This window comes from Metopolophium dirhodum, chromosome 5, assembly GCF_019925205.1.
Source record: "Metopolophium dirhodum isolate CAU chromosome 5, ASM1992520v1, whole genome shotgun sequence".
Taxonomy (NCBI): domain Eukaryota; kingdom Metazoa; phylum Arthropoda; class Insecta; order Hemiptera; family Aphididae; genus Metopolophium; species Metopolophium dirhodum.
Window position 1 is genome coordinate 8,707,070 of NC_083564.1, and position 23,482 is coordinate 8,730,551.

The following is a 23,482-nucleotide window of genomic DNA, read 5'->3' on the forward strand; positions in this document are numbered from 1 at the left end:
ATTGATAAAAATAAAATAAATTAGGTAAGTAGGTTAGTAATACTGTCTCTAAATAAAATATGTATTTATAAATCAACAAATAATAAATATGTATAGTAATATTATGATGATCGACATAAATAATAACAATATAATAGAATGATATTACCTACATTAAATCAATTTCACAAATATAAATGGTCTTAACGAGTTTTCATTGATACATTTTATACACTTTTCATGTCAATAGCGTATTGTACAATTTTGGGGGAGAATATTGCGATATCAGAAAAAAAATGCGTATGCACGTAATATGAGCAGTCTTGCGATAAAAAAAATGTATACCGTTCCGCTAGTGAAAGCTGTTTGATTCATTGCTTAAATGTTTTCAAAACCTTCTTAGTTGGTAGAGTTCGTGAAATGTTAATGCTATATATTTTTATTTAAAGTAATAAGTTATACAGCTGAATTCACATAAAATATAATAACTATAATAAGTGATTATTTTATAAACTAGATATTTTTTTTTTATGACATCAGATGTCATAGAAAGTATTTTAGCATAGTCTATATCAATTTATTTTGTTATTTTTGTTATTTCAGTTACATTTTAATTTATAAAAGTGGTTTATGGTGCAAAAAAATTAGTGGCTTAAGTATTATTTAAATTTATTACATATTATTTCGGTGTATACATTTACGTACTTTTTTTTCCAAAGTAAAATAAAACACAGAACATTACAAATAATTTCTCGACTACGTTAAGTAAACTTGTTGACCTAATTCGAAATTATTCCACTTAAAACAATGTTTGCTGTAAAAGCCGCATCTCAAGCATATTATATTTTCCACTTGCGTCGGATCGTTGATCCTGGAGAAAGAGTGGTTATTGTTTTTTCATTTGGATTTGTCGTCCATGACATGACTGTTCACTTTGGAAGCTGTTATCGTGTGTACTTATTCTGTTTTGTTGTGTTTTTGGCAACACTATTTGATAACAACCCCCAAACTCCATATTTAGCCGTTTTATATGGCTGGGCGAACACTTTTGTTTGAAACTTTGATATCATAAAACCATATTTCTTAAGTCAACATTTAATAAGTCTTCCTAAATTTGCACTTCCAACATTTGAAAGTTAGTTTAAATATTTTTCTCCGGCGCTGACCATACATTTTGTAAAATTAATTAATAACATCGCACGTGTTACAATAACTATAAATATGTCGTTTTATTAATTTATCAGAAATATATAAATAATTATGATTCGTTTGTAATCATTGTGTCGACGTAACATCAAGGTATTTATTTTATAGAATAGTACATATTAAAACTAAAATATTATTTGAACATGATAATAATTTTGTTGTGTGCATGTTGATTTTTATGAAATCGTGTGCATGTTGTGCATGTATATGATTTTTATGAAATCTGTAAGTTAAGGGATTACATATAGATACAATAGTAAAAGTTGCGTTTTCAAAAACTGCATACACTCACATTGTTTGATGTTTCCTAGCTATCATCGGGTCACATTTGTGGTTTTGGCTGGGTATGTATACAGTGCGCGTTAAAAGGAAGTGAATATCCCTTCCAACACATAATACACGAACGTCATTCAGTTAATGATCGCCGGTGTTCCTGCCCCTTGTATTCTTCTCTTTTTTTTTCTTCCTTATAGTCGGCAGCGGGCGGTGAACGAAGGGTCGTCTAGAGGAGAAACTCGCTTTAGCCAGACAAAACGAACTTGCGCTATACATGCACATCCCATAACTTATACCGTTCTTTTGATTCCTGCGTCCCAGCGTAATGATAAGTTTTCGCTATTATTATCGTTATTTTTATTATGGTTATAGCAACAAGTGCGTTATGCTATTAAAATAATTTACCCGTATATTATATTATTATCATATTAGTATGACGCGGTAATGCGAGTGAATAAATTACTTTCTTTTACATCGGTTAAACACGAAAACGCAAAGAGAGGTGCAGGTCCGACAACGCGCATAGTTACCACAATGATATATAAATAGTATAAAGCGTTTACTGCAGTTGAAACAATATGAACACGTGGTTATCATTATTGCACGATGCGTGGTACCGCGAAATCATTATTGTCGCACACGACACGGTACGTTTTCGCCATTGTCGCGAACAAACATTAGGTAAGAGAGACATTATTGTACACTCGTAGGAGTCCGATGTCTACCGCGTTTGGGTGAGACGCGTTTGGCTTCCGACTGCGATTCCTCCGCCGCTTTTTTGTCATGACGACCGAGTGATAATATTATTATTGTTAGCGCAATCAAAGAGCCCGTCACGATGGGGAAGACACGGCGAGACGTCGCCGAGACGGACTGCAGCAGCATCTATGGGTAGGTGCACCGCCGGGAAACTGTAAATTTTTTATTTGTTTATTATTATTATCATCTGTTTGTTTTGTTTTTCACAGTGCAAGTCATATAGGTCGGGTTTAGGGCGGCAGCGTCGGCGGACGGTGTTTAAAAATATTTGTACGGGGCGCGGGTATGGGGCGCGTTGGGGGGATGACGGTGGCGGTCGCTTCTGAGCACGAGGAGAGCCCCCCAACCCCACCACCACCAACCCGTTACCACCACACACCCATCCCTATACCGCTACCGCGGGTGGTGAGGGCGTTCTTTACTGAGTTTGCGCAACCGTCGGACGATTGCGCGTGCGCGAGTGTGTAGGTATGTGTGTGTGTATGCGCGCGAGTTCGCTTGTGTGTGTGTGTGTGTGTGTGTTTGGTGTCGCGGTCACGTCCACACAGGGACTCTACGCACTCACACAACCTTACACGCATAAAAACTCACTCGCACACATACAAACTTACGCGCGCGCGCACACACACGGTCACGTACTTACGCTCGCACACGCCGACACACACACACACACACACACACACAAACACACGGTGGACTCTGTGCTTGCCGCGCGGAGCGTATAACGCGTACAGTAGTAGTTATGGTATTAGTTCGCGTTCAGCCGAACAGCCGTGCGGTAGTGTGCGCCTCGCCGTCGCCGTCGTCGCCGCCGCCGCCGCCGCCGCCACCACGGTCGTCCAAGTCGAATCGGAAGTCGACTTCCGTACCAGAGCACGACGACCGTCCGTAGTAATATAATAATTCTTGTGCGCGAGTGCAGTCCCAGACGGTTTATTATAATATTATTGATGTCACGATAGGTTGACGATCATCGCACCTATACCGTAACCGCGGTTTCGTTCACTAGTCGCATACACACCATGCCCGTCCGTTGGACCGCGGTTCTCCGATAAAATACAATATCTTACCGGGCCGAGTGTACCCGGCAGTGTGATTTTTGCCGTTAATATTATATATTATAATATATTGTTGTGTTGTACGTCGTGCATAGCGATAACAGTAATATTATGCGTGTGATCCGTCGTCGACCGTACGCGTCACAACGTTGAACACCGTCTGTGATAACAGTAAAAACAACAGCGATAATAACAGCGACAGTATCACTGACAGTAATTACGATAACGGCGGTAATAATACGATGCCGGCCGTTCGCCGCCACGGTCGCGGCGTCCACCGCCGTCCGGTCCGGTACCGTCGTCCGGTGGTAGCCGTAGACGTGGCCACGGTGGTAGTGTCGTCAGCTATCGGTGCAGGAAGAGTTATAGTAGCAGCAACAGGAGGAGCAAGAGGAGCAGGAGGAGGAACTGTGGATGTGCTCTGCTCTGCGACAGAGTTCGGCCCGATCGCTGTGTGACTTGCGTGTTCACCTGCAGTGACGATTCGACTGATTATACACACATACCCACACACCCACACTAAAATCGTCACTCGTATCGAAGGCCGAGCGTTGATTGCTCGGAATCACAAAGGTTAGTACCTATGATCGTTAAAATATTTATTTTTTTTTGTGGGGGTGGGGGGGGGGGGGGTGTTCGGCAAGGGGATGACTCCGATAGTGGGAAGTCGTGGTTCAGCAATAGTATGTATCTATGTCTATTGGTCAGCTAAATATTTCTAACGACCTTCGATGTATTTTCAATAAAAATAAAGCAAGGTAGGTAGAGACAAAAGTAGTATTGGGTAAATTTTAGCGGCAAAGTAACGTCGACTATATCGTGATATCGTAATAATTTATCAAACAAACGAATGTAAAAACAGTATAAATGATAAGACTGCGGATGATAAGTGAAAACGGTATAACTGTTTACTAGGAACTCTCGCAACTATAAGTAGCTAATGCGTTTATAAATATTGTTTTATTTATAGAGTAAACAGAACTATAAAATGAAAACCGTTATGTTATTACTATACGGATAATCTAATTGACCGATATAGAGTTTACGATTTCGTTGGAGTGGACAGTAGTCTGTAGTTGTGGCACACTATATGCACCTCTTCCCCCCCTAGCTATGTAGGTACACCATTGAGGGTCGAACGCGGAGACTCGTAACATGGTTACGCACTAACTCACTTCCAAAAATAAAATAAGAACAATCACTGCAGCTGCAATGATAATAATAACAATATCGTCTCGCGACCACTACGCCTCTTCGGTATTCCAATTAGGCCAAGTGTCGTAAATTATGACCGGTGCGCTGTTTTGACATTGTCATCCGATATGGTCACCCAGCCAGGGGTTGATGGAGGGGTTGGCGGAGGGGTTGGCGGAGGGGTTTACGTTAATTTATTGTCGTCGTAATGAGTCAGACATCAAAATTAGCTAAACATTCTGCTCCCCCCCCCCTACACCTTCCACTGAGTCTATGCGCCTGCTAAATGTACCACATGAGGCGCCAAATGATTTGTCACAGTGAATTTCACGCAAATTTCACACACGACCTTCACCTAAAAAATGCACATGCCAAATGAGGTGTTGGACCAATTTTTCGAAAAATAAAAAGAAAATACCGTCACTTGATGTCTAAACGTTATACTGGGTTGCTGCATGGGATCCCTTAAGAACTTTTTTCTCAGGTATACAACTCGAGTGCATCTCACTCGATATCCCACTTATTGTGTCTGGTCGTCGCGTGCAAATAAGCCATGTAGGTATATAACATAATAAGCCCGCGAATATAATATATTTTATTATTATGTGTACTCGATTTTCGTTTTTATGGTAAATATTTTATATCAAAAAAAAAAAGAAAAAAAAAGATTTGATATTTAATGTTCCGTTGGACCTCCGCCAGGTTCTTAATATACAAAATTAAACCAGTACGCGAAATTCGATTTCTTACCATTTATATTGTTTATTGTCGTCTTAGCCAAATAATCAAAGTAAATAACATGTCTTAACCATTAGCGCAAATGCATTATTAGTGCGGTATCCGTCTGTATTTCTATTAAAAATATTTTAAACGTCTTCTAAAATTCACTTCATCTTGATTTCGTTCGTAACACGTGTAGGTACCTATTTTTATTTTCGAAACCAATGTTTGTATAATATTGGGCTATTATTAAACTTGTTTACAAATAAACAGCTACTACTGAGCGTAAGACAGATTGCACAATCGTAATTAATGTCTAGAAAATAAACTTGGTGGATAATATTATCGAAAGGAACAGAGTGAAATAAAATAATATCATAGCGGATTTATAAATACATATTTTATATTTATCTGTTAAATACTTAAATGTTTCAGTATAGTTTAGTAATATTATGTCTACTAGTAGTGGATAAAATGATCGAGAAAAAACTTTGAGCAGACTACAGTTAAACAGTTTTGAAATATGGACTCATAAGAATAAGGATTATTAATTCAAAGGAAATCATTTTAATTTAAAAATATACGTAACTCTTGTGATTTTTACTCGAGATGCTCGTTTTTTAAATGGCCTTTGTTAGTTTGCATTTACATAACTTCTCGGAAGGCAGGTGTAGGAAATGCACATAATATACACACATATTGTACTGTATAAATATTGTTTATAATATATATTTAACCTGTTTATAGGAACAATTTATTTAATCAAGTTTTCGAAAATTAAACCTAGAAACAAACATAATTATATAACTCCGAGGGTTCACAAATTGGTAGGCCTATCTCTTCACGTGTTGTAGTCGTGGTTTTTTTTTATTATTGTTTAATTATGTTTAACGTACCGTATAATTAAAATTAGTGTTCTGCTAAGCCAAAAGTGTATCTAACTTACTTATTGTATAAACAAGATTTCAATTGTAAATATTACTTATTATTTAAACAAAAAAAAAAATTTCAAAATAATATATATTTTAATATAAAACCTACCTAAATTGAATTTAAATAGTTATTGTGAGGAATATTGAAGTATTAGGCCATCTGGCATGCATCGAATTCGTTGAACAAATAAACTGACGAATAAATTAACGTGCAAATGAATTTGGAGCCGTTGTCATGTTACGGAATCTAGTGGAAGTTTTTGGGTGCTTTGTGAATTATTCGATATCAGTATAACCTGAATGTTTAAAGTCATCCAAGTATGTCCATTGTTTAGTTAAAACAACATTCACCGAAGATGAATATTTTCCCTAGAATGGACCTGGTTTGTTCAACTAAGACCATATAGTATAGCCATGCTTTGTATTGTTTCATCGTATCTAGTATGTTTAAAGTTTGTCAGGAAGAAGTTAAAAAATATCAAAAGAAATTGGGTAACTACACATGAGAATAATACCTAAACCTAAAAATCAAAACCTTAACCGTCAGTCGTATCCAAGTTCTATTATACCCAACAGATATTCTTACTATGCAGACAAAACACGGTAACAATTTAATATATATTAAATTTATTATAAAATATAATGTTATTTTTCATTAAGAAATCAGAACATACTAATACAATAGGTAGTTTACTTTATAACATTTTTTCTATAAATAAAATATGATTATGTCTTAGAAATATTCATCGATGCACACAACTTGATGATGGCTATATTCTAATAAAAGTATGTCACGGCTTTGTAATTATTTGTAATACGATATTCATAAGTCTATCGATTATATATAGAGATAAACCGTTCCACGTTGCTTCTATAAGGTTAAATCTAACGATACGAGTTTTGTATTGCTTTTTATTATATCGAACTTTGAAGGCCATTTGTGAGCTTTTTGTGCAACCAATCGTAAAAATGGTAATTCAAAACTTAGTCAAGGCGAAAAGACTTTTGTATTATTAGAGATGTGCGTGAGAAAAATCCACTTAGACAATATTTTAAGGCATTTTCCTGATTGTGTTCATAAATTTCAACAAAATTAAAACTGTATTTTCTATATTTTATAATAAATCTTAACAACTAAAAAACGACGTAAATATAATCAGATAAACAAATTTTGACTTATTCTAAAGTTTTATTTTAAAATTTAGTTTTATTTGACATGACTTCCAAAATATATTTCAAAATAAATTATCTAATTCAGTATTAATTGTTGTATACACATATTATTTTTAAATAAATATAATACATTATGTAGAAGTGTGTTTGATTTCTGACAACATAAAATTGTTAAACTTTTCATTTGGAATTATTTTGATGACTTAATAATTAAACTGATGTAATATTTTTAAAGTTATCAAAAAGGTTGAAATAATTCCGAGTAAAAATAAGCCATCATAATAAAACAACATGATTGGTTTAAATCTTGAGCAATTATAACACAATAATGATTATTGCTTAGGTATACAAAAACAGTGTTTAAGAAATGCTGATTTTTAAATTATTTGAATAAATAACATTTTAATGAATTCATTCATAGTTATTTAAGCTATTATTATACCTATGCAAAATATAATGTTGCTATAAACAACTGTTTATACATCCTTTATTCAATCATCTCATTACACAATAGGATCATAATTTATAGTAATGGTAGTAAAATAATGTAAGATAATGTTTATCCAATATCTTTGAAAATAATCCATTGTCGATTTGGTGCTGCTATGCATGATATTAATTAAAATTTCATTGTATTTTCGGAATTTCAGAAAGGTTGTATAAACTTCAATCAAAACCTGTTTTAGTGTTCCGGGTGGTCCTATAAAATGAGAAACATGGTTATAATGTAATATTATTTATGACGGGAACACGAATTCATGGAACGGTATATACTGATATATAACAGTACAATACTCCATGTATATAATGTAATATATATATATATTATATGTATAAATATATACACACACACAGTGACGACACAATCACAGAGATGCCGTCGTGGTACGATTCGATGGATATGGTATAGAGAGAGGAAAAAAAAGAGTAGTAGGTACACAATGAGAAATAATATATTTTTTGTAATTTCCGTCGCTGCAGCGCTTGGAAGTGAGCAATTTCCGGAAATCTTAGTATAAAAATGAAAATGTAGGCGTATGTACACGATTGCATTATAATACGTCACTGGAATTGAATTAAAACCCACCTGCAGCAGGCAACAACAACGAAATAAAACTGCAATAATAATATAATACTAACCGTACGTTTTCCCTGTAACGGTCAATTATTATTTTGTGTCGGGCAGATTCATTGCCGCCGTGTATAGTGACGGCGAGATGTCCATAACGTTTGAACAGGATTGGCCGTGATCATCCTTCTTCTTTCTCAGTCATTCAAAAAACCGTGACTGTTGCCACGTCTTGTCGTTTGCTTGGTGTAAGTCATTTTTTTATTTTTTTTTCTCACAAGAAGTGCCTATCAGAGGACATTGTAGTAGATGGTTCATTGTCTGTGTTTCGTCGTATTCGCAGTTGGTATATATTTTTTTCTTCTCGAAAATGTTCCATTTTTTGAGTGTGGTTTCGCATCGCCTGACACCTGTCCTTGAGCGGTTTAATGCGTCTTCCGCTCTCCCCCCGCCCACAAACCGCCACATTTACAGTTCGTTGCTTTATGTAGTTCTCTATTTATTTCGCTCGTGGTGTTTCGTATTTTTTCTTTTCCATGTTCTGTTAGTTTGCCTCGGTGAGATATATGTAATGGTCAGATCCTGCGAGAAGAAGATTTTTCTGGATTTAAAAATTATTTATAAATATAATACACGTTGTATTGCTGCCAGCCAAACGACTGCTGCAACAGTCACCTGGCTCGTATTTTGCAGTGAGATCGAACGACGGTTTTACGGTCGTACAGCTATGATATCGGGGACCGACGGCGGCGGCGGCGGTGCATATTTGATTATAACGCGGCGTCACGTGTATGCAATATTAATGTCTCCGCGTCGTCGGTACGGTTTGAGTGTATCGTTATTGCACCCGTTCGCCATGCCTCGCGCACACAGTGCGTACTGCTTATTAATAACAATATTATTATTACGATGATTATAACAATAGTACGACGTTTTCGTCGTCTCGTTTCGCGTCCTCAATAATAATAATAATAATAATAATAATAACATCATACAGTATAATATTATAACCATCTACGGTATACTATAACCTCTTTCTCGTTCACGGTTTATTTTCGTTCTTCGCTCCCACGTGTGGTGTGCGCTTGTGTTATAATAATGATCTACCGAGGGCTGTACTATATTATTATTATTATTATCATCATCGTCATCGTCATCGACATCGTAATAATATTACCGCGTGTGCTTCGACAACAACGACGACGACGACGACTCCCCGGGATCGGGTTGACCGGACGTCGAGCGCGGGGTAGGAGAATAGACCGGAATCGAAGGAGTCGTCGTCGTCGTCGTCGTCGTCGTCGGCAGTGGTGGTGGACGAACGGGGTGGTATACACATTGCCGGGGGTGGCCGGCCGTATGTGTCGGGAGGGGCCAAAAGTCATTTATACACTGATCCCCTTCGCCTATATACGTCCGCATTAGTCATGCGCCACCGGCTTTTCGAGTTTTCCTCACACACACACAGACACACACACATCGACATATAAGTACGCACTTGCTTACACACACATCGACACGCGCGTTCCGCCGCTGTGCCGATGCGAGAAAACTTTACCGACGACGACGTGCCATCGCGTCGCGACGACCCGACCCGACCGCACTTTTACCGACCACCGGGCGTCGACGACGACGAGGACGACGATAGCTATGATATAATATTGTGTTCAAAATAATAATATTATAGTATAATAATGTGTACCGAGGCCGTTTCTTATATTGGAGTCGTGCGGACCCGACGACGAGGAAACTATAATATTATACATAGTACTACGCCGGCCTGGACACTCGCCCATATTATTATTACATATTACTATTGTAATAATTGGTATTGCCACGTGAATGCCGGTAATAATAACGTCCGAGTGACTGCCTATAAATAATATTATAGGTCGGTATTACCGTGCGTAAATAATAATCATGGCGGTCGAGTAACTATTACAAGTAGGTACAATACAAAAATATGTTATTATAATATTATGGACAGCGCGGATATTACTAATTGCGCCGTACTACCGGGGAGGAACACGTCTTGCTTTCCGACATTTTCGACGTCTAAACTCCAAACTTCGACCTATCCCGAACGTTAAAGTTTTAGTCACTCGGATGGATGTATAGTATATGTATAAAAAAACACACACACACACAAATAACGCTCATCTCGTTAAACGGTTAGGTCTTTGGTCGTTGACACGCACTCGCACGCACGCACGAATACGCTCGCATTTATAGTATTGTTATTATCAAACTTTGTGCAACTTTATTATTGACGAATGGTCTGCTCCGTGCGATATCGAACGTATCGCTCGAGATTTCCACTAGAAATATGACGCTATATGCTGCGCCCGCTCTCGGACGGTTCGTAATCGAAATAATATAACTTTGTTATGTTATTATTATATGGCATTATTATTCGCGCGATTCTCCACCGCAGTTCTCCATCGCCGTGCCTCACCAAACTCCGAACCACAGTATGTATAATACATTATTATTAAACCCGGTGTACTATATTATGTATATACATATTTTAAACATCGTGTTGTGTCAACAAAATGTTTAGTCGTTAAGACTACAACTGACGACAAACAATATTATAATATAAACTGTACTGTTGTAGTACCATCGACGACGCAGATAGCAACTACAACATTGTCCCCGTGACATAACGCGGCGTTTCTCTTGTTCGCCGGTCGCGATTTAGATTTCATTTGAATTTGGAATTTGTTACAATTCAACTTAACATAATATTATGATAATAATTTTCACGAAATCGTTTTAATCTGTCTGTAAGTACATTTCTGTTGTTCAGTTTTATAAAGCTTTTGTAATCCCACAAATCAAACATTTTGTATGAAATATAAATTTTGATTAAAAAAAAAATTTAACTCCTATAGAATCGTTTAAGTTTTTTTTCAACCGAATGCGTCAACTTGATAAAATATATTAAAAGGCGATTTTTCTACATTATTTAAGATACCTACCATAGTTTTAACATAAAATCATAATCATAAAGGCGTTTTAAAAATAATAAAAATGTAGTCGTCTATATGTATCATGGTATACTTCCTCGTCTTATTATAATAATGTTCTTTGAGTTTTGAAGATAAAATTAATTCTCAAAACGTTTAATAACATGTTATTCACATATTATGTGAATTAACGTTACAATATTATGTTTGATCAATGAGGTAAGTATTACATATTAGTATACGTCCTGTATTCCTTTAATATAAAATAACATTAAACGTTTTCTGGGTTTCCGAAATTGTTCAAAGAGAAAATAATTTTACTGAAATATTTTTGGCAGCCAACAAGAAAGTGTACTCTGTACGAGAGATAAATATTTGATACATACCAGAATTTACGAAAACAAAATATTTTAAAAATAACATGATTATGGAAATGTTTTTGTAACAAAAATAGGAAAAAATATTTCAAACCATTTTTCAAACCATTCATTTATATTGTATAATAAAAAAATAATAAATACATAAAATAAAAAGTATAATTTATTCAGCTAATAGATAATTTAAAAAAACCCATATAACGTGTAATATTATTATTTATTATAATAATACACATAATATTATATTCAAATCGTTTCAGAGTCATGTAGAATAATAGATACGTAATATATCATTGCCTGTAAAAATTAAACAGTTAACTCAATTTTTTTTAAATATTTAAAAACATATTTTTAATCATAGTTCCATACTACACGTCATGTGCAAATAAAGGCTTACAAATGTATTGAACACAAATATTGGCTAATAATACAATTAATTCAAAACATAATACCTATTATAGTATTATGATTCTTGGGACCAGATAGGCCAGTCGAGCATTCGAAAAAATCTCGAAGGGCAGCTAATATTTTGGACTGGTTGGAGACAATGGCCACAATGCCACATTACGATTTTTATGACAGCTATAATGGTATACTGTCAACAATAATGTGATAAAGTTATTATTATTTATTAATATTGAAAATGGATGAATATGGGTCACTTAAGAAAATCATGGGACGGTAGAAAAATATTTCTTGAAGGATCGACATTTATTCCAGCCCCGATGATTCTTAAATTATATTTTTAAATAATTTAATATATTTAGAATTTAGATATAAAAAGAATATTATGGTAGGGCGTGATTGTACTGTTGTTTTAAAAAAACTTAAATATCACTAATTTTAATAACTAACCATGTTTACAAGTTGTAATGTTATATGTAAAAATAATAGATATTATTATTATATACGGTATTATTTTAAAAAGGCGTATATCAAATTTTTACTTTAAGAAACAAATATAACTGATTAAATACTCAATTTTAAAGATAGAACATTAATTTATACATTTTATTAAACATGAGACTCCATGGGACTAAAATTGATTATTAAATTGCTAAATTTATATTTAATGTTATATTCATTTAAAAAAAAATGTATATGGTGTAAGCCCTTTTAACAATTTCAATTTTATAAACGCCCTTCTAAAAACATATAATAATAGTGGTATAAGTCCTTTTAACATTTTCATTTCTACAAACGCCCTTTTAATTTTATGCAGTATTTGCATATATATATATATATATATACATTATACTAGATTGTATTTATTAACTTGTCGGTTTATTGTTAACTGATAATATGAAATAGGAGGTAAATTTGTTATCAACTATTACCAATACAAGTGTTGTTCAGTGTGTAACCTAGTAAAACCACTTTGTTCAATCTAGTAATATACAAACACCAATAATCATTATTATTCTTATAAACTGTGAAGGTTTTAAACAATTATACATTCAGTGTGGTATAAGCCCTTTCAACAGTTCTGTGTAAATTATTTTAATTTTTAAAAGGGCGTCTGTATATCTTGTATTCGGTATTACTATCTTATTTTTCAGTAGATGTATACTCCTTTTTACCAGAATATGCTCGTGATTTTTCTGAAAATGTAGATATCAAAAACGTATTTTTAGATTTTGTGTGGAAAACGCCCTTTTAACAAAATACCGTCGTAAAAGTGTAATGTCACTTAAAGTGTAATGTCAATTAAACTCTCAATACTTATACAAACCATAATATTATTATCATGCCGTTTCAGTTCCGAGTAATAAATTCCAAATTCAAATAAAATACCTGAAACTGTAACTTTTGATTAGTAGAAACATAAGTCAATAGTTAATGTAAATGGGGATTCTTGTAAACTCAGTGTTTTCATTCCGATGAAATTGACAGTATAACCAAGATACTGGACCGCATAAGAAAGAGTTATGATAATATTAAAATAAACTTAGCTACGCCATTATTAATTATTACACGTTTAATTATTGAAAGACGAATGACGAAATTCCCCAAAACACATAAACCATATTTCGCAACGGTTAAATGACAAACATAAAGTATTTAGTTGAGCAATAAATAATAATTAATATTATACATAAAGTACCTAGTTACACGACAAATACTTAATAAATATTGCCAAAAATTAAACAAAAATCATAATTACGTGTACCTATGTATTATATTTTGCAAGTCACTAAAATCAATGTAAAATCATGTAGTTTACACACAATATCACAAAAGTGTCAAACGGCCGTACAATACGATAGGCTGTTACTCATTTTTTCTTCATTATATAATATCTGAGTATAATAATTTATATCAACTTTATAGAGTGACCTTTTTAAATAAACCGTTATTAGAGGTATTTTCATCCGTTATCCACAGATTTGTTCATTAACTTTGTATATAATCCTTAACCACCTTTAGAATATTTAAGCCTATTATACGATCGTCTATTAGCTACTTCTACTATATATTATAGGTATATATTGTATTGGTTTCTGCAATAAATCTTAAGCAGATGAAAATATATTTACTTTTTTAAATCTTTTTTATTCTCATATATATTTTTCTACTATAAACTCCTTATTTGTTATACTATACACGGATAACATATTACGTGTAACGCGAATTATTGACAGAATATCTCTTAAGTAGGAAATGCAGTCATGTAGTAAAAACAATATTATATTATGTTGATAAAATAATATATTGGGTATATAATGTATATACATATAATTTTATAATAAAAGTCAGACCATATATTATATTTATTTTTTTAGTGCACACAACTAACGTCATAAATCATTATATTGTAACAGCTATTATTACCTTTATATATAATATTAAAATTTAAAAATGTACAATCGTGCATGTGAAAATGAAAGGAGAACTTTCGAGAAGGTTATGACTTATGATAATAATAATATGAAAACTTGACGATTACAATTAAATCATTCGTATTTCAGTTGGTTATCAACGGTACAAGAACAGTTTTTAAAATCGATTATGAGATATTACAATGCTTGCAGTTTAAAAAAATAAATTAATAGTAAAACTCTTCTATTTTTTAATAAGAATGGCATAGGTAGTGCTGTAGATTACAGTTGTAGTGAGTAGTCTATATACTATACAATACTTTTATTAAAATATTTTAAAAAGTTTTAGTTAGGAAAATGAAAACTTAACCAAAAGTACATCATATAAGGAAAGCTGTACCAATGTAACATTGTAACCAATTCTATACGTACGTATAATACCGACCTTATTATTTTCAATGACAAAATCTACTCGAATTTTGATTTTTATCTCGATAAACCCAAAAACAATTCTTAGCATTACTTGATTATATTAAGGTAATTTTTATGAGTATTTACTGTATTTGACTCTGTTATTGGTTTTCTTTGTATAATTATTGTACGAAATGTATTAATGGTCTAAATTAACGTAAATCGGTAAACACTGCAATGGCATAAATATACATATTATTTTGTCTTTTTTATACCTCATCTACTTTTTAATCATCCAAGAAGTTTGGTTATCTTAGACAGTTACCCTGATCAAGTTGAAATTATGTTAAACCGACCAATTATCTAGTATTTAAGATTCTTCACAAAAAAAAAAAAAAATATTTAATATTATAGTTCAATATTGTATTTTATTCTATCTATATTGTTTTAATGATTTTTGATTGTTTTATTCCATTGCTCAGAATTTATATTAAAAATTATGCATTATTATTTATTAACGTATTAGTATATTACCGAGGGAATCAGATATATAATTTTTTTGAACCATAAAATGTCATCTCGCACCCAGGCTGTTGGTCGTCTGTGGAGGTTGAAGAAAATCATAATCATTATAAGGCATTTCGGAATTCATAGCCCACAGGTCAACGCTCATCTCCTATTTTTTAGAGTGTCTATGAGGGTAAAAACATAAAAGAAGGCAACATATTTAAAGACATCATAGAAACTCTTCATTAACAAATCACATATTGGTATATTTTTAATTATTTTTTTACGCATATCTATTATAATATAATATTCATTATTCTAGTATAATAGTACATAATATAATAGTAATTCTTCACTAACAAATCACATATTGGTATATTTTTAATTATTTTTTACGCATTTCCATTATAATATTCATTATTCTAGTACAATATTACATGATAAAATATAACGCAGATAAAATAAAATAAAAGGATAATAAACCACGAAAAATATTATTACATGTCCAGTCTTTTTTTATTCGTGGGGTATGATAACACACAAGTACTCATTTGTATGCATCTAAAGTACGGTTAATATTGTGAATGCTCAATCATGTGGTTCACTATGTTTATGGGTTTAAATTTTTTCTAACATTTTTCCAACGAGGTCTATATTATTGTCCAGAAAATTAAAAATTAAAAATATCTTTTTTGTTTTCTATGTCACTGTATATTTTTTAATATATTGTATATGATAAGAACTTCAGAGCATTTGGTGTAACGTATCTGTGTGTGTCTATGGAAAATATAAAATGATTCAATAAATTACAGTGAACATGTTTTAAAACAATAAATAAAGCTACAAAAGACAAAAATATTGTTGGACTCGATATGTCGTGTGAAATAACTTAATTTGTACATGTTTTGTAATATTGCAGTTAAATACAATTTTTATCAATGTTTTTTTTTTTCAAAAATGGATGTAAGTACATAATTCAAATTTATTTTTAAAATACCTCTATCCCTTTTATAATGTTAAATATCCCTTCTGACGCTTCATCATATTATATTTTCGACAAAGAATCGTAGCAATTTGTAAATATTTTTATATGCGCAGCAACATAAAAAATTAAGGTTAAAACTCTTTCAAATCCTGTGATCCACCTCAGTGCTCAAACTGCCAGTCCTTAGAACGCGTGGGATTCAATTGTATACATATCTTAACTATGTACACGGGTATAGGTCATTTTGACAGTTTCTTTAAAAAATTGCTTCATGTACCATTTTAAGTATGTTACGCTATTCTTAGACTTTCTTGCATCACTAAATGTTATGAATATAATATTAGTGAATGATTTTCATTTTTATTTTAACACTTAGTTGAATTATTAGTTAATTAGGTATAACAATATATTATACCGCGATTGATTTTTAAAGTATACATAAACATACAGCTAGCCATCTAGATAGTTTAGTATAAAATAAAGCAAATATCATATTTATAATATTATAATGTATTATACATAAATTAATATTTTTCCTTTGTCAAGTTAGGGTCATGGTTTGAAAATCATATTTGATTTTATTTTTATTAAAAAGTATTTAACATATTTTATTTTTTATTTTATTTTTGCTATAAATATGAATATCTATATAGAATGGTGATTAACATAAATAAGTTAAGATTGTAATTTAAACTGTAAATTAAATTTTGGTAAATAACATTTTACAAAATAAAATGCTTATAATACTTTGATATGTTTTAGCTATATATAATAATAGCTTACCTATTACGATAAAAAAAATGTATTTATTATTTATTAAAAATTCTTTTTAAAAATAATATCTTGATCCTCACGACCTCACATAAAAAAATTGGTATAAACACTAAAATTAAGTATTTTGATATTTAAAACGATTGTGCACCGATAGTAAACTACCTTTTTGCATTTCTTATTAAGACATAAAAAAGTATAAAGTAATTTAAAATTATGGTTATCTCAAATATAGGATTTTAAATTGTCTAATCCAAATTTTGAATGAAATAATTTTATAGTTCCATGGGATGCATTTGTTCATGGTGCTCCGATTATATTTTTTAAAACAATATCGATATTTATAGGACATACAAATAAAGTACCAAAATAATAAAGTATTAATGAGAAAAAAAATGATGATAAATTGATGTTTTTCAGTTGTTAATTATTTTTTATTTATTAAATTGCAAGTACAAATTATGTCCATTTCAATAAAATTACGTAACAAATTTAAATTCGATAAATCAACATTAATTTTTGTATAAGAGTTAAAATGTTGATTCTTGTATTGGTACACCACAAATTTGTGGCTGAAACGAAAATTATGTTTGAAGTTTGAGATGTGTCAACAATAATTAGGAAGATTTGAAAAAAAAAAAATCACAATATTAAATCTTTGATGATTACGTCAACTCAACTATCACCAATTTATATATTATTATACAGTGGCTATATCATATATTCAACAATTTTATGGCTTATTTTCATAAGACGCATAGGTAAAAAAAAAATAGTTTTTACGTTGAAATATTTTGGAAAAATTTTGTTTCTTGGTTTCAATTTGTATTTTACTTTTTTTTTAAACAAAATAAAACCTAACGATTGATGAATACCTAAAAAAATTCCGAAATGTTGTAAAACGCAATGGCGTTCTGTATGTACATTATTTTGGTATTTGATAGTAAAACAATGTCGTATTCCAGGTAATCGTTTATACACACACGAACAAATAGATAACAATAAATTATAATTAAATCTACCAAATTTGCATTGTGGTGTGAACGGTATTTGGCTATGGCAGCAACGAAATTCGGTAGTCGAAAAATACTTTGCCGATTACGGACAATATTGATGCAATATATTTATACATGCGAGTTTGGCTTCGTGTGAAAGCGAGTCGACATGCCATAACAATAATAATAATGATAATAATAATTTTAATACGGGTAATTAGTAGTATGGTATAGTGGAAAAACGTAACACGGCAGTTATGACGACTCCGCACTGTTGCTTTAATACATTATTATATAATGTACTCGGTGCGTTTCTGCCTCCAACCCTAAACACAAACACCCCCAGACGTATTCTAAATATACATATGAATATAGTATTGTTGTATAATATGATTACACACCCAAACCCACCCACCTACCCACCCGCCTACACACACACACACACACACACACACACACACACTCACACGTAAAGTACCTTCATCCACTCCTCTGTCCGGAGTGTGAGATATTATTAATAATAATAATAAACGATAGCGATAATAATAATAATAAAATGGCACGCGGTATTATATTATTATTATTATTATATAGGAAGGAATCGACACCCATAATACTTTACGACGACGGTTGGGCGTTAAAGATTTCCTACGCCTCCGCCGCCGCCAATAATAATTATCGGCATTTAGTTGCGGAGTTTGCCGCCACCGTAATTATAATCATTCAATAAACCACCGAGCAAATATTTCCCGACCCGAACGCCTCGTCGCCGACACCCGTCTGCCCTGCGCGCGTCGCGTCATTCAGCAGCCATCCAGAACGATTGAAATTCTTGTGGTCCGGTCGGTTCAAAGCAATATTCCCGTCGCACACGATGCAGTCAACCGAGTCACCGTAACAGGCGGCGGCAGCGGCAATACCGTACCCGTTCCCCAGAGTTTGCGTACACTACACTCGTCGCAGAAATAGCAATCGCCGCGCCCGCGCCCAAGGTCGGTGTCAGACGAGTCCGGGTATGCTACAGCGGGGGATGAGAGGATATTATTATCGTCCTTTTTTTATCATCAATATCATATAGTGATCAACGTCTCATAAACATCGGCAAGACCGATTTCGTTAACGACTTCACAGATTTCGAACTCTGGTAAAATATAATAATATGGAATGTGTTTCTATATGACGTACTGTACCGAAGACTAAACTCTCGTCTGCGGTTCGAAAACCAACCGGACACCGGGTCGTGGCACACATTTTGTGTTTACGCATATCGTGGACTAGCAGTTTTTTTTTTGAAAGAGTTACAATTGTATCATAATATCATAGGTGTAATAATAATTTACAACAATATATATAAGTTGTACCTACCTAATTATTAAAAAAAATAATATAATAATATGTTGTATTGTTTATTAAACAAATAAGATACTTTATTATTGTTTATCGGGAGAGAAGAAATGACTTATGTGAAATCAAATGGAATAACAGATCATTCAAAAGCGAGTACAAAGTGTGTAAACCAATATAATAATATGTATACATAATATTATTATTGAGGTAGAACCACCGAAGTGTTAAATACAAAAATGAGTCTGAATAATATTCACCCCGAGTATCTTATGTTCAATAGGTATCTAAGATGTTATATACTATAATATTATATACAATTATCAACTTATGCATAAGATGTATTATCTGCGGTTGGGCTCTTAAATAGATTACAATAATATTATACAACATTACCTTAATATTTATATCTAGAAAAATGGGTAGAAAATGCAATTATACGCGTATATTATGTGGCACGACCAGGTTTATTTTCGTACTGATCGGGTAGTCCCGGTTAGTACTTATAAGTAGGTACACCTACATTGGATATTTATATATATTAATATATACAAATTTTCATCTACACGGTTTTTCAGCAACTAGTGAATACACATTAATACTATTTCAATGTAATAGCAGTAAGGGTTAGGGGTATAGGAAGGTACTCGACCGTGCTCAGTAGTGGAGTGGTTTACAATAATATAATATTGTCTGAAGAAAAAACTATTTTACTGTTGTAGCCCACAGCTTACTGTAGTTGTAGTTGAACTATGTAACGAACGGTCGTCAGACGATGATTTGAATGCTACCGAAAAGTGTGTGTGTGTGTGTGTGTGTAACGAAAATGAGAAAATCCCCCCTCGTTATCCCGTGCTAAAACCGTCTGACCGCCACCGGAGGCGGTTTTCCAGCACGCCATGCGTTTTTCGTGTCGGTCGTCGAGTTTTTCCGGATTCGCCGGCGCCGACGGGACCGACACCGGCACAGTGGTCTGCGCACATGCACGATAGTGGTCGTCGCGTTCGTCCCGTCACCATTCGACCCACTTTTATTTATTTTTTCTCGTCGTGCTCTTCACCACGCCATCCCGCCCGGAAACTTATGAATCTTGACGTTTCGAAATCATTTCCATCCCGCCGACGACCCATGATGATGCGTGTCATTAAAACGGTTCACAGTCGCAGACCACCGTCAATGGTCGATTTCCAAAGTCACTGCGTTATATTAGTGTGCACCTTCATATAACGCCGCGCTGCCTCTAAATGGGTCAGTGCCGTCGTTAGGAATGAAAACGATCGAACGATACTTTTTTTTTCCAGAGGGGCGGTATCGCTTTAAAATGAGCTCACACACACACGCAAACACACACACATACACTCTCATAATAATATACTATCCGATACTTTGTATACGTGTATAATACAACTATGCTACTGTTGTTGTATCGTGCCTATATATATGTATATACCTGCGTGTTGTTATATATTCAAAACGAAATCAACAAACCCATTTGAAAACAAACGCGTATTTCGTTAGACCAAATTATCCCGAAACACCGATTAAAATTTAGTACACCCAGGCCACGGGCCGGGTGGTCGTAATAGGTTTATAATTTATTATTATAGTAGTCAATTACCGAGGAAATCACCTTGTGCTAAAATCAATACCGCACGTGTACGGTTTGTTGTTGTCGAACTAAAAAAGTAAATAAATAAATAAAAATGAGTTTGATTAAATTCGTTTATAGCTCTGCATCGTACCCCGAACGTATAATATACGTTATTATGTCTCTTTGGTGGAATGTAGGTATATAATGTAATGTGTTGTTGTCGTATAAAGGAGTAAGAAAAAAAAACAACTCACCCCGACAATATCGAGAGAATGTTATATTCGGCTGTTACAATAATAACAATAATAATATATACATCGGTATAAAACCAATACGGTAACGTTTATTGCGTACGCTATGTTTTGTTTTATTTTTCAATTTATGTGTTGAAATTTCGATTTTTCGTTCTCTTTAGTTTCGTTTACACTAAATGCATTTATCCCTGCTATCCTTTTTAGACTCAGACATCATAATATCGTGTTGCCAAAATATTATTTTACTGCAATGTAACACACGCTGCCGGATAAAAATTAATGTCTATTCCGTCCCCGAAGTCTGACGGGAAATGGTATGAATTACAAGCAAGTGAATGATTGTACATTTTTTTTTACTAATACAATTTAGGATAAGATATTTAGCCATCGATTCGATCAAAAAGCTTAAATAAGAAATAATATTATATATACGAATATACTTTTATTTTTTGTATTTTAACGAAATAATCTTATTTTTAGAATTATTTTGCTGACTAATTGTACAGTAGGTAACAAGCGGGTCACTGTAATGGAAAGTGTTAAATTTGAATTCAATGATATAATATCATTGTATAAGAAAAACGATTCTGAGCGAAAACAGTCAGTCAGCCTATGATATTACCAAGTATATTTGATGATATTATCGTGAATAAAGTTATTTATATTATATAACCTATTTACATGGAACCTTGTTTTAAATTTTCAATCCTTAGCTATAAAAGTTGAACATTTTATAAATTTTTATTTAACTACAAAATAATCATTACATTTTAAATTTGATAAATTGTGTCAAAATTCAAAATTACATGTTTATAAAAAAAAACTGTGCCTATGTATTTTTAATATTTTCAACTGCTATTATAACGACATATCAGGAGCCTTGCATTACATTTCCACGCTTTTTTACCCAACAAATAAAATTTTATTGATATTTATACAAAAAAAAAAAACTAAAAAAATTAAAAACTGACAATGTCCGTAAACAGCTCAAAAAGAGTTAAATTATTATCAAATTGTTATGGTGTATAGAAAATGCTGATATAAACATTCAGTGCAATTTTCAAATATCTACAGTCATTTGTTTTTTAATTTCAACAAAATAAGAAAATCGTTACATGAGAAATCGAGGGAATATCAAATGTTGTAAAAATATGAATTTCAAACGCTCATATAAATCTAAGATTTAAAAAGAAAATTTTTCATGAATTTCTAACTCAAAATAATTTGCAAATTTTCGTAATTTTTACGTATTTTGTCAATATTTGAACTTTAGATGCTTATAAAAAAAATTGTGACAGTGGATTTTTAATTTTTTTTCATCTGCCTTTGAAACAATAACCAAGGAGCCTTCTATTAAATTTTCAAGATTTTTTTAGCAACAAATAAAATTGTATTAATATTTATAGAAAAAAAAATGGAAACTGAAAATGTCCGTAAACAGCTCAAAATAAGTCAAAATATTTGGAAAAATAATCTTTTGTTTTTCACGTTGCTTTTGAAAACTACTGGGATCACACCAGTACTTATCAGAAAAGACATTGTTGAAGAAAATCTAAGCATTTTTACTGTCCTAAAAGGTGATGACAGACACAATAATAAAAAATAAAAAAAAAAACACACATCATTGTAAAGTCAATACATTCCATCGCTTCGCTCAGAATCTAAAATATATTACATAGTAGGTTGATTCTGAAAACATGTTATACCAATGAAGATTAGCAAAAGTGATAAGCTTATTTCTCCTCATTATTAGGTTAAAGGAATCAAAGTTGTCAAACACTTCAAAAGTCTTATTGTCACGATAAAGTAAACATGTAAAAAAATTACACTTTTAAAGAAATTGTATTCAATTCTGTTTCGTATGATTACCTTATACACAATGGTGGCTTTGAATAAACGTTATTTTAGATTCTGAGCGAAGTGATAAATGTATTGATTTTACAATGATGTGTGTTTTTTTTTGTGTGTCTATCATCACCTTTTAGGACAGTAAAGACCTAACCTAACCTTATTTTTAGATTGATGATGACAATTATTATTAGAACACGTTTGTGACTGATGCCAACCACCGTGTCATACTTGCAGGCCACTTA

The 23,482-nt window shown here is 32.7% G+C and overlaps 1 protein-coding gene across 1 annotated transcript in view; it reads left to right on the plus strand.

Annotated features, from left to right (window-relative positions):
• Positions 1-2,988: 2,988 nt before the first annotated feature.
• Positions 2,989-23,482, plus strand: part of LOC132944883 (alpha-2Db adrenergic receptor) — a 145,362-nt gene continuing 124,868 nt past the window's right edge. Inside the window, exon 1 of the mRNA XM_061014416.1 lies at positions 2,989-3,851. The gene's annotated coding sequence lies outside the window, so the exon portion shown is untranslated. The remainder of the gene's footprint in view (positions 3,852-23,482) is intronic.